We start from the raw sequence: 13,922 nt of genomic DNA on the forward strand, positions 1-13,922 counted from the left end.
GATACAATGTTCTTCAATGGCTGGAGCCCACCCATTTTGATAGCATCCTCTTCCACACAGTGAAGCTCCTCAGTCAGTGAACTGACAGGGCTATTTGAACCTTTCATTTATTTCATGTCTGTAGTCTCTCTTTGTCACGCACACACTTTCACACAGACACGTAGGTGCACGTACACACATACACGTGCACACACACACACATCTACACAAGTAATTAGAAACAGATCGACAGAACAAATGCCTTGGTAAAGGTTTATAAATGTCAGCATAATCACCACTCATAGGACATCCAACTTTAGCTGGGATGTCCAAAACCTGGCTTTGTGAAAACTGGAATTGTCTAAAAACTGAACATTTTTTGAAATTATTTCATTTGATATTCAGTTAAACAGAACAGCTTAGCCAGAAGCTGGCCCTCAGTTGCTGCTGGACTATTCATTGGACCCTTCCCTGTTTTGTTTACAGTTGTACATTGGTCCAGTTCCCACAGTCTAAATCGATCTAATTGACCTACCACCCTACGTGATCTGAGTGTCTAAAGGAACCCCCAAAATCCAGCAGGATCTGTCACATGGGTACCGGTCTTTGAATCAGCCACTCTGCTCACGTTGCCATTTGAAAGCAGACTGAGGGGTCAGAGCTAGGGGCCTGGATGAATAAGATCTACTTCAGGTTTGCAGAGAAGGTAGTTTTCCTGCTTCATGCCTACCCTTGAATCGATTTGAGGGTAGGGATGTATTTGAAAGGAGTGTGCCTGATCGATTCACAAATCACTGCCAAAGAAAGACTGTAGGATCTGGTTCACTGTCAAGATTCAATGTTTGAGGGAGATTTAACATTAGAGATGAATGAGTGATTTAGCAAAGTCCTGATATCAGTCCATGATGTATGTGATATGATATAAGCTCATCTCCAACATCCTAATTAAAGGCAGGTCATGAGCAACATTTGATTAGTTTTCCCAAGCCATTCTATTAGACACTTTGGTAAACACACTCTCAGAATCTCCTTCCTGACCACTTGCTCTGTAATTATGACACTCATTGATTATTTTCTTGCTACTTGTATTCAATATTCCGCAGAAAGAACAGTATGGTCATGTAGATCCATTAATTAAGAAAGTACGCTAATTGCCAAAACCATTTTACAATCTGGCCACCTAAGGGTGAATGTTTGCAGAGTTGGACCAATTCTGGAGAGCTTTAAAAACAATGGGGAATGAGACCCAGGTACGGATGCCCTGTCCCCATTTACAAGAGAACTCATTTCACCAGCAAGGGCAAATGGGCAGAACATGAATTGCACAAGAAGGAAACCCAAACTCCCAAACTGATCAAGACCATTTGGAATTGGTGCTGATTTCAAACAAACTCTGTTTTCACTGTTCCAAAAGCTTTAACCCACAACGTCATAAAGTCATTATTCAATAGAGTAGATATGCGTATTCTTTATGAGTTGATAAGTCTGATGATCTGTCATGATCTCAAGATTTAAAGTCCTTTAAAGATTAAAAAAATCTGGTTGTAGCTATCAGTTGAAGTTTAAAACAAAACCCTCTGCTGAACTACTTTGATAAGTGGGCCATCTGGGTTAAGTTAGAGAACATAAAACATAGAACATAGAACAGTACAGCACAGTACAGGCCCTTCGGCCCACAATGTTGTGCTGAACTTTTACCCTAATCCTAAGGTCTATCTAACCTCCACCCCTACCTTATACTATCATCCATATGCCTATCTAATAGCTGCTTAAATGCCCCTAATGAAGTCGACTCCACTACCCTCTCCGGCAATGTATTCCACGCCCCTACCACTCTCAGAGTAAAGAACCTACCTCTGACATCTCCCCTGTATCTACCTCCACTCACTTGAAAACTATGCCCCCTCGTAATAGCTACCTCAACCCTTGGAAAAAGTCTCTGGCTGTCTACTCTATCTATACCTCTGATCATTTTGTACACCTCTATCAAGTCACCTCTCATCCTTCGTCATTCTAAAGAGAAAAGCCCTAGCTCTCTCAAACTTTGCTCGTAAGACCTTCCCTCCATTCCAGGCAACATCCTGGTAAATCTCCTCTGCACCTTTTCCAACGCCTCCACATCTTTCCTGTAATGAGGCAACCAGAACTGGACACAATACTCCAGATGTGGCCGAACCAGGCTTTTGTATAGCTGGAGCATAACTTCTCCGCTCTTGAACTCAATCCCTCTATTAATGAAAGCTAACACACCATACGCCTTCTTAACAACTCTATCCACCTGGGTGGCAGCTTAGATCCCTCTGTTCCTCCACACTGCCAAGAATCTTTCCGTTAACCCTGTATTCTGCTTTCAAATTTGTCCTTCCAAAATGAATCACCTAACACTTTTCAGGGTTAAACTCCATCTGCCACTTCTCAGTCCAGCTCTGCATCCTATCAACGTCCCTTTGTAGCCTAGAACAGCCCTCCGCACTGTCCACAATGCGACCCACCTTCGTATCGTCCACAAACTTGCTAATCCATCCTTCCACTCCTTCATCCAAATCATTTACAACAATCACAAATAGAAGGGGACCCAGGACAGATCCTTGTGGTACACCACTCGTATCTGAGCACCATGTTGAATATTTTCCGTCCACTACCACCCTTTAAAGAAAGCATTATTATCTGTTTCAGTGGTTTCAATACAGTTCTTTTTGACGTTAAGGGGTGCTATTCCAACTGAGGTCATTATGGAAGCTTGTCTAAATTTCAAAAGCTACAAAAGCAATTATCTCAGCAGATTTGGGCTGAGTTTACATTTGATTGACAGTTTAAAGAGGCTTTTAAAGAATTACTTGCCTTGGATCTGATTATTGAATAAAAATTTGTTTTCATAACAGATTGAACACAAGAAGTGATTTAAAATCTTTGACTTTTTTTGTTGAATGTGAGTTTTGAACGGAAGGTGTGTGCAAGTGTGAGCCCTATTAGTTTGCAAAAAGGTTAATATATTTTCACCTTCAGAACCTGCACGTAATGCACTGCTGAGTGAGTGATTGTAAAGATGGCATGGGAAATGAGATAGGAGGGAATTGGCCTGGTGGACGCCATGAGTTAGCATGGATGGGCATGAGGAGTGATTTTGGGAGGGACCATGGTGAGAAGCTGTGATGGGGCAAGGGCCAGAGAGCCTAATAACATCCAAAATAAAAAGAGAAATGGGATGGGCCTTATGACCAGCCTGCTTGGCACTCACCCAATCCCACAGCACCTATGATCTGCTTCTATAGTGGACAAACTGTATTCTATCCCCTTTACCTGCCTCATCGGAGTCTAAATTGTGCTCTCTAAACTGTGACAGGTCAGCTCAGTCGGGAACTTTCTACCTGAAACAGTAGGCATGGTTTAGAAAAGTTACCCTATGTTTTAACTCATTATGGTTTGTAGCTTTGTATTTGAAGTTTCTCTTTCAAATTAACCATTGTAAGTAACTCTTTACTGCATTGGTTCGACAACTGTCTCATCAATTCCTACACAGCAGTCTTCTAGCAAGTGGATAAGTTCCAAGGAAATTGTTTTTAAAAGTGTCCTCTCCTAAGTCCCCTGTCTCTTTCTGGGCTACAGTCTAACAAGTGTTGTCAGCTCTCTCAACTTGCTCAGGAGCCTTAATCCATGATATGCAACAATAAGAGGCGGTACAGTGGCTCACCGTGCCAGGGACCCAGGTTCAATTCCAGCCTTGGGCGACTGTGTGGAGTTTGCACATTCTCCCCGTGTCTGCGTGGGTTTTCTCTGGGTGCTCCGGTTTCCTCCCACAGTCCAAAGATATGTTGGTTAGGTGGATTGGCCATGCTAAATTGTCCATAGCGTCCAGGGACGTGAGGGTTAACCATGTGAAATGCAGGGTCACAGGAGAAGGGGGAGGGGTTGGTTCTGGGTGGGATGCTGTTCGGATGGTTGGTGTGGACTCAATGGGCTGAATGGCCTGCAACCACACTGCAGGGATTTTATACATGAAACTTATTCAATAATGCCAGGATCTCCTGTTAACACCAAGCTGGAACACATGCACATGCATGTATTTTACAGCAGAAGTCAGTGTATTGGATTCAGTCTGTTAGTTTCCTTCTCTGGGCCTAGGGTACTGAGGCCAATTACTGCAGTGTACTGCAAAGGAAACTGGAGCTAGGTCATTCATGCTCAATACTCAGGCATCTGCTTTCACCAGCCTCTCAGATAGTGCATAGCAGCTCACTTAATTTTAAGTCAATGTCCTCTGGTTAATCACTTTTCCAGCAATAGAAACAAGGTCCCTTTATTACACTAACAAATCCAGTCACAATTTTGATTGCTGGCATAAAGTTCCCCTAACCTTCCTTTGCTTTAAGGAGAGCAAACCCAGTTCCTTTAACCTCTCCTTAAAAGTGATACCTCTCATCCGTGGTCCTGTTCTTATAAATATAAATCTCCTCCACACCTTCTCTGAGGCCTTGGTATCTTTATTACAGCAAGTATCCAACATCAAATACTCCAGGCATGGCTTAACCAGTCTACTCTAAAGAGACAGAATAAATTCCTTTTTTGCCTCTCAATGGGCTGAGATTTAAGATTTTCTGGCTGTGTCCAAGTTGCATCAGGTATTTGGGAGGGTTAGTCACCATAAAGCCTACCATATTATCTCATACTCTCTTACAAATCTTGGCTCGTCAAATACTGACACTGCCCTTTAGACATACAGGCTGGTCCAAACCGTGAGCTGGGTGTGTGTTCCTGACCAAACACTGTCCTTAACTGCAGCATTATAATGAGAGTTACCAGTGCAGCTCAAGGTGCAGCAGTGGTGTACAGAAGTGTCCTGTAAGCGGATCGGACATGTGTCTCAAGGGCTGCTAGAGACTGGCACGTGTCCAATACCGATGTTTGAGGATGTGGCTGGAGGGCATGGAGTGTGCCCTGAGATGTTGGTGCCTGTTTCCAATGTGGAAGTCGTTTGGAGCAAGCCTCATGCTGAATTTGCCAGGTTTCCTTATTCAGTTTTCCCAGCGTTGAGCTTGTTTAGTGTGTTTAGTGAGAACAGAATCTGAATATTGATGAGGCAGGTTGTGGTGTTAACAAGTTTTAAACAATTGGCATCGCACTGCTACCTTGTGAGAACCTTGTGATGCCTCTTGTGAAAAGTATAAAAGTTGGCACATATTGCTCCCGGTGTGGGGACGGGATTCGCTGCAGTTATCACCTGTATCTGCCTCACATCTCACCAGAGACCCTTCCGAGATTCCAGTCTATGTCTCTATAAAACCAAGGATGTGATATGCTTTATGAACAACCTAATCTGTCAATTTTGCCAATATCAAAGATTTGTTTGTGTGGAGTCCCAGATCCCTCTGGTAATGTTTAAAGAAAGAGAAACCTTTAGAGGAGAAAGGGAAGTCAAGTCAAGTGAGCTTGAAAGGATATTGGAGAGGCAGGGGAAGGATCCAATTGTTATGGTCCACATTGGCACCAACCATGTAAGGCAACAGTAGGCAAGAGGTCCTGTTTGGTGACGATCAGGAGTTGGGGACAAAATTAAATAACAGGACCTCAAAGATTACTTGAGGCACAGGCAAATTGGCAAAGAGATAAAAAGTAAACACATGGCTAAAGGAGTGATGTGGGAAAGAGGGGTTCCATTTTTTGGGGCACTGGCATCAGTATTGGGACAGGAAGGAACAGTACCTATCGGGCTGGCTCCATCTGAATTGATCTGAGATCAATGTCCCATCAGAATGGCTAAATAGGGTTGGCACAAGGTTAGTTAACTAGTTAAAAGTGGGGAGGGCTCTGCAGAGGTTGTTGATGTTACCAGAATGAGTAATAGGACACAGAATATGGAAAGGGCAAGGAATTTAACTTCAGGCACAGGAGATAAGAGGCCAACTATGAGAAGGGGGCAGTCAATGCAGGACTGAGGGTGTTGTACTTAAATGCAAGCAGTAAACAAAACAAGATAAATAAACTTGTAGCGCAGATTGAAATTGGTGGGTACGATTTTGTGAGTACCACAGAGACATGGCTGCACAGGATCAGAGCAGGGAATTAAATACCCAAGGGTGCACATTCTATCAAAAGCACAGGCAGATTGGCAGAGGGGGCAGGGTTGCCTTGTTAATAGGAAATTAAACTAAATTGATAGCAAGCACATAGCGTCAAAAGGCATAGAATTTGTGTGGATGGAGTTGAGGAACTGAAAAGGCAATAAGACATTGATGGGAGTTATATACAGGCCTTCTAGCAGTAATCAGGTCGTGGGACAGGAAATAAATCAGGAGATAGAAAAGGTATGTAAGAAAGGCACTATTACAGTAATCATGGGGGACTTCAATGTGCAGGTTGACTGGGAAAATCAGGTTGGTAGCAGATCAAGAAAAGGAATTCCTGGAATGTCTAAGAGATGGTTTTTTGGAGCAGCTTGTGGTAGAGCCCAGTAGGGAACAGGCAGTCCTGGATTTGGTGATGTGTAATGATGCAGGCTTGATTAGGGAGCTGAAGGTGAAGGAAACCCTAGCGGGCAGTGACCATCATATGATAGAATTCACCCTGCAGTTTGAGAGGGAGAAGCTGGAATCAGATGTAGTGGTATTGTTAACTATAAAGACATGAGGGAGGAGCTGGCCAGAGTTGATTGGAAGGGGAGCTGAGAAGAGAAGAGGGTGGAGCAGTAGCAGCAGCTGTTTCTGGGAGTGATTCAGGAGACACTGCAGAAAATCATCACAAGGAAAAGGAAACACACTAAGGGGATGAAAAGGCAACAATGATTGATGAGGGAAGTCAGGGACAGCATAAAACCAAAAGACAAAAACATAGAACATGGTGAAGATAAGTGGGAAGCTAGAGGATTTGGAAGCCTTTGAAAACCAACAGAGGACAACTACAAAAGCAATAAGAGGGAAGAAGATGAAATATGAGGATAAGTTAGCTAGTAATATAAAAGAAGATTGCATGAGTTTTTTTAGATATATAAAAGGTAAGAGGCAAAAGTAGACATTGGACCATTGGAAAATGAGGCTGGAATGGTAGTAATGGGGAATAAAGAAATGGTAGAGGAACCAAATGGGTACTTGGCATCAGCCTACACAGTGGAAGACACCACCAGCATACTAGAACTTCAAGAGAGTCAGTGGGCAGAGGTGGGTGTAGTGGCCACCACTAAGGAGCAGGTGTTGAGGAAGCTGAAAGGTCTGGAGTTGGATAAATCACCTGGACCAGACTGACTACATCCCAGGGCTCTGAAGGAGATAGCTGAGGGAATTGTGAAGACATTGGTGGTGATCTTTCAGGAGTCACTGGAGTCAGGGAGGGTCCCAGAGGACTGGGAAATGACTAATGTAACACCTCTGTTTAAGAAGGGAGGGAGGCAGAAGACGGGAAATTGTAGGCTGGTTAGCCTGACCTTGGTTGTTTGCAAGATTTCAGTCCATTATTAAGTATCAGATTGCAAAGCACTTGGAAAAACATGGTAAAATCGGGCTGAATCAATACATCTTCATCAAAGGTAGGTCATGTCTGGCAAATCTGTCAGAGTTCTTTGAGAAGGTAACCAGCAAGTTAGTTAAAGGAGAGCCAATGGACATGATTTATTTGGAATTCCAGAAGGTCTCTAAGGTGCAGCACAGGAGGCTGTGCCCATGATGTTAGAAGCAAGGTACTGACATGGACACAGGATTGGCTGACTGACAGAAAGCAGAGAGTGGGGATAAAGAGGCTTTTTTCAGAATGGTAGCTAGTGACTACTGGAGTTCTGCACAGGTTCTTGTTGGGATCACAACTATTCACATTATACATTAATGATCTGGATGAAGCAACTGAGGGTATTGTTACTCGGTTTGCAGACAACATGAAGATAGGTGAAGGGACAGAAAGTGCTGAGGAAGTGGGGAGACTGCAGAAGGACTTGGACATGCAGTGGGAAAAGAAGTGTCAGATGGAATATAATTTGGGAAAATATGGGATTATGCATTTTGCTAGAAAGAATAGAGGCATAGATATTTTTTAAATGGGGAGAGGCTTTGGAAATCTGAAGCATAAAGGGACTTAGGAGTTCTAGTTCAGGACTCTCTTAGGGTAAACATGCAGGTTCAATTGGCAGTTAAGTGGGGGAATGCGATGTTAGCATTCAATTCAAGAGGGCTAGAATACAAAAGAAGAATTGTACTGCCGAAGATGTAAAAGGCTCTGGTCAGACTGCATTTGGAATATCGAGAGCAGTTTTCATAGAATCCCTACAGTTTGGAAACAGGTCCTTCGGCCCAAGAAGTCCACACTGACTCTCAGAGCATCCCACCCAGACCCATCCCTCTATAACCCACCTAATCTACACATCCCTGAACACTATGGGCAATTTAGCATGGCCAATCCACTTAGCCTGCACATCTTTGGATTGTGGGAGGAAACTGGAACAGCCGGAGGAAACCCACACAGACATGGGGAGAATGTGCAAACTCCACACAGTCGCCTGAGGGTGGAAGTAAACTCGGGTCCCTGGTGCTGTGAGGCAGCAACGCTAACCACTGAGCCACCGTGCCTCCCCAGACTTGGCCCCAGTTTTGGGCACTGTATCTAGGGGAGGATGTGCTGGCCTTGAGGGGGTCCAAGAGGAGGTTTACAAAAATGATCCCAGGGATGAAGTGTTGTTAATGGTTAAGGAGTGGTTGAGGATTCCTGGTCTGTACTCAATGGAGTTTAGATGGATGAGAAGGATCTCATCAAAACTTACAGAATACTGAGAAACCTGGATGGAGTGGATGTGGAGAAGATGTTTCCATGAGCAGGAGAGACTAGGACCTGAGAACACAGCATCAAAGTGAAGCAACGACCCTTCAGAACTGAGATGAGAAGGAATTTTTTTCAATCAGACGGTAATTACTCTATGGAACTCATTGCTACGGAGGGCTGCGGAGGCCAAGTTATTGAGTATCTTTAAGATAGGGATAGATAGGTTCTTGATTGGTAAGGGGATCAAGGATAACAGGGAGAAGGCAGGAGAATGGGGTTGAGAAACATATCAGCCATGATTGAATGGTGGAGCAGATTCAATGGGCCCAGCGACCTAACTCTGCTCCTATTTCTTATGTTTACATAAAATTCCTGAGTAAAGAGTGAAAATGTTGCACAAGGTGGAGAGGGTAATTGAAGTGTTACAGAGGAAAATAGGATGGGTGGGATAAATTCACGGGGAAACATTAAAGTTGAAGCACTGAGAGATCAGAGGTCTATAGGCCGTTGGGCACAGGGTGAAGGGTGTACAGTACATAGTGTACAATCACAGCCAAGGTTTGAATGTTTACAGAATGCAGAGAGGAGGAGAGTGACAGGATCAGCAGTGTAGTCTTCAATCCAGAACCAGGAACAGCATGGGTGAAGGGGTTAAAGGCACATGACTTCAAGGTGCAGTAACAAAATTGCAGAGATGCAAGTAAACAGCATTGGAAGGTAATTGGGATACGGGGTAGGAAGGTCTACTCAGGGTCAAATAGGAAGCTGATGTTGTGAAATATCTAATACATCCTGAAAGAGTGGCTACAGTGGAAGATGGAATCAGTGGTTAAGGAGCATTCTGGTGCTGGGACCCAATGACACATTATTTTCAGACTTTCCAGCTGAATGAAACAATCAGTCATCCACAACTGGGTGTCAGGGAGGTAACCTGACAATACAGGTAGGAGCAATCGCAGGGAGGTAGAACTCCAGTTGCCTCAGGAGATTTGAGATTAGCTACACTTCCTCATTGAAATATCAAGACAGACCTAAACTGACCTCTGTGATGATTGAGTGGCCACTGTGGAGATTCAGTATGAATGTGCCATAAAGTAGAATTGTCTCAGATTGCATTAGTGTCATCTGTGAGTCAGCAGGCAGTGTTCCTACCCCCGAATCAAAGGGTACTCAGTTCAAGTATAACTCTACGGACTGACACACACATTATCTAAGCTGACACTCGAATGCAGCACTGAGGGAGTGCTGCACTGTTGAAGGTGTCATCACTTGGACACAAGCTTGACAGTACAGGAACCCATCAGATCTCTCAGATAGATATAAAAATCCCATAGCAATATTTTGAAGAAGAGCACAGAATTGTTCCAGTGTCTTGACCAATATTTATCCTTAAATAAGCATTGGAAAAAAACATTATCTGTTCATGATCAGATTACTGTTTATGGCTGTGTGATTTGCTGATGGTACACAGCTTTAAAACCTATACCACAGTTAATTCACGTGGCAAGTTCTCATGTTCTAAACCCACTATGCTGATGGCAGCGTTGGCCTGTTTAAAATCCAAAGTCAGTCATTTCACACATCCTGATGCAACTAAAGGCACTTGTGGAATCGAACAGCTGCTGCACTTTGCAGGAAGAAACCTATAGCTGTGGTTTAATACAGCCTCATGGGACTGGGCTCTAGAGCTGTCTGTAGATAACAACAAGAGCTGGGTTTCAGTTTGTGACGGTGATTTCTAGAATATAACATTACTGATCCAAGAGAAAATGTTCTGCAATCATCTGCATTTGACGATTAGCTCCTTGGACAGTCCCTTGCCAAATTGCTCACAAATAGAGCAAATATATGGTTTGTCGAGCATTTATTTTCTTTCTCTGTCTGCATCACTAATGTGTCTGATTACACTGACTAGACTTTACAAGCCCTGGTAAATCAGATCTTAGAGTTACTGAAGGATATTTCTTAAAAGCTGAGTGCCTTGTTTGTAACGGGGTATGGGATGTATTTATCTGTATACACCAAGAATGTCCCGCTCAAAAGGATATTTGATACTGACCTTAGAATCACAGACTCCCCACAGTCCAGAAAGGGGCCATTCGGCCCGTAAAGTCTACACTGACCCTCCAAGCAGCATCCCACTCAGACCCACCCCACCACCCCATATTTTTACCATGGCTAACCTACCTAACCTGCATATCCAGTGACACTACAGGGCAATTTTTAGCATAGCCAATTATTATTGCTGGACTGTTAATCCAGATACTTAGGTAATGTTCTGAGGATCTGGGTTCAAATCCCACCACGGCAGATGATGGAATTTGAATTCAATACAAATCTGGAACTAAGAGTCAAATGATGACCGTGAATCCATTGCTGACTGTCAGAAAAACCCATCTGGTTCACTAATGTCCTTTAGGGGAGGAAACTGCCATCCTTACCTGGTCTGGACTATGTGTGACTCCAGACCCACAGTAATGTGGTTGACTTTCAACTGCCCTCTGGGCAATTAGGGATGGGCAATAAATGCTGCCTGGCCAGTGACACTCTCATCCCGTGAATGAATTTTAAAAAATCCACCTGACCTGCACATCTTTGGACTGCGGGAGGAAACTGGAGCACCCGGAGGAAACCCACACAGACACGGGGGAGAATGTGCAAACTCCACAAACTCAGCCAAGGCTGGAATTGAATCCGGGTCCCTGGCGCTGTGAGGCAGCAATGCTAACATTTATCCTTACTAGGGATTCAGCGGGTAATGCTCATAACTTTTGAACTTAAAGATTGCATAGGAGCCCATGGTGTTAGAGGTAGTACATTGGCATGGATAGGGAATTGGCTAACGGGGAGGAAACAGCAAGTGGAGATAAGGGCTCCTTCATCAAGCTGTTGACCTGTGACCAGTAAGATTCCACAGGGATCAGTGCTGGCACCTCAACTGTTTACAATATATGTTAATGACTTGGAGGAATGAAGTGAATGTACTGTAGTCATTGTTGTTAGAGGGACACAAACAGTTTATAGAGAGATATTGATAGGTTAAGTAAGTGGGGAAAAAAGTTACAAATGTGAGAAAATACAAAATTGTTCATTTTGGAAGGGAGAACAAAAGAACACAGCATTATTTAAATGGAGACAAATTGTAGAAAGCTGCAACACAAAGGGATTTGAGGGTATTTGAGCATAAAACACAGAAAGCTAGGTAATCAGTAATGGGGTTAGAGTATAAAGTAAGGGAAGTCATACTGCAACTGTACAAGTTGCTGGTGAAACCACATCTGGAATACTGAGAGTACTTGGTCCCCTATTTAAGGAAAGATATCATTTCATTGGAGGCAGTTCAGAGAAGGTTCACTGGGATGATCCCTCGTGTGGAGCGATTGTCTTATGACCAAAGGCTGAACAGTTTGGGACTCAACTCACTGGAGCTCAGAAGAATGAGAGGTGATCTCATTGAAACATACAGGATTCTTAAGGGGCTTGACAGGCTAAATGCTGAGAGGATGTTTCCCCTCATGGGAGAGTCTAGGAACACAGAGCAAAGTCTCAGAATAAAAGGGTGGCAATTTAAAGTCTGAGATGAAGAGAAATTTCATCTCCCAGGGATCATGAGTCTTTGGAACCCCTTGCCACAGAGCGCTGTGGAGGCAGAGTCTTTGTGTATATTTAAGGCTGAAATAGATTCTTGACCAGGCGGGGAATCGACGGTTATGGAGAAAAGGCAGGAAAGTGGGCTTGAGGAATGTTGGATCAACCATGATCCTATCAAATGGCAGAGCAGGCTTTCTATTTCTTATGGTCTTATAGGCTCCCATCCCGCTTGAGTACAAAACCATCTGCTAGTATTCAAGGGCAGTGCTGAGAGAAAAGCCACTGGCTTTTAGATGTCATTGAACTGGGGACCTCATTCCCCTTTTCTGTAGGATGTAGAAGCTTTACAGGCGCTGTTTTGGAGAAGGGCTGGGGCGTTCTCTCTGTATTCCGCCCAATATTTATCCTCCAATCTCCATCTCAAAAAGAAAATTATCTAGCCATTTTCATAATTGTTTTTGTGGGAGGAGACTGTGTGCAAATTAACACATTTTCTACATTATAACACTGACTATACCTGAAGAGTAACAAACAAAGACAGAAATTGCTGGACAGACTCGGTAGGTCTAGCTGCATCTGTGGAGAGAAGACAAGGTTAATGTTTCAAGTCCAGTTCTGAAGAAGAGTCACTGAACCCAAAACATGAACCCTATTTTCTCTCTCCAGATGCAGCCAGAGCTGCTGAGTTTCTCTTGCAATTTCTGTTTGTTCTTTGTTTGATTTTATCTCTAGAGAGTTTATTGTCTTTGAGACAGCTGGTGCCCATGAAAGGGAATATATCCATACAAGTTTTATTTTCATTTTATTGACTATTGCCATCAACCTCGTTATCTTCACCCTCACTATCTTCACTGTCACTATCTTCACCCTCACTATCTTCAGCATCCTAGCTTCACCTTTATTTTCATCCTCATTCGCTTTCATTTTCATTAAATCTCTTCCCATTCACTCCCATTGCTTTGAATCCCAATGGATTAAACCCACTCTACCAGACCAGGTTGCTCTCTTGTCAGAAACAAAGACAACTGGTGGTGGATTAACCCAAAGGTCACCACGCCACAGGTGAGAGGACAGGTGGAGAAGGAGAGTCCTTCAAGTTAACCTCAGCTAGTGCAAGAATTGAAACCAGCCAACCAGCAACTAAGCTAATTAACTCTCAGATCTTTTATTATTGTGCTAAATGTGCATCTCATCTGTATGTACCCATGAAGATTGTCTAGTTGAAATCCAAACACTTTGAGCTACTCAGTTGGTCAGAACTGAGAATTAGTAGTTAAAAGTTCATATGGAATAAGTCAATTGGTGACTCCCCAAAGCCTATCCATCATCTACTGAAGACAAGTCTGAGTGGGATAGAATTCTTCCACTTTGTCTGGAATGGTACAGCTCCAACAATCCTAAAAAATCTCAACACCATCAAGATTACCTGCTTAAGTGCCACCTCTTCCAACATTCTCAACACTGACTCCCTCCATCACCAATGTTCAGTAGCAGCAATATATACCGCCTATAAGAAGCATTGCAGCAAGTCTCAAAAGCTCCTTAGCAGCACCTTCCAAAACCATGACCTCCAACCTTTAGAAGGACAAGGGCAGCAGATACATGGGAACACCACC

At 43.4% G+C, this 13,922-nt stretch overlaps 1 protein-coding gene across 1 annotated transcript in view; it reads right to left on the reverse strand.

Moving 5' to 3' along the window:
* rims3 (regulating synaptic membrane exocytosis 3) overlaps nucleotides 1–13,922 on the reverse strand; it is a 130,038-nt gene that overhangs the window by 85,372 nt on the left and 30,744 nt on the right. The window lies entirely within an intron of this gene.

Source organism: Rhincodon typus, chromosome 27, assembly GCF_021869965.1.
Source record: "Rhincodon typus isolate 14 chromosome 27, sRhiTyp1.1, whole genome shotgun sequence".
NCBI lineage: Eukaryota > Metazoa > Chordata > Chondrichthyes > Orectolobiformes > Rhincodontidae > Rhincodon > Rhincodon typus.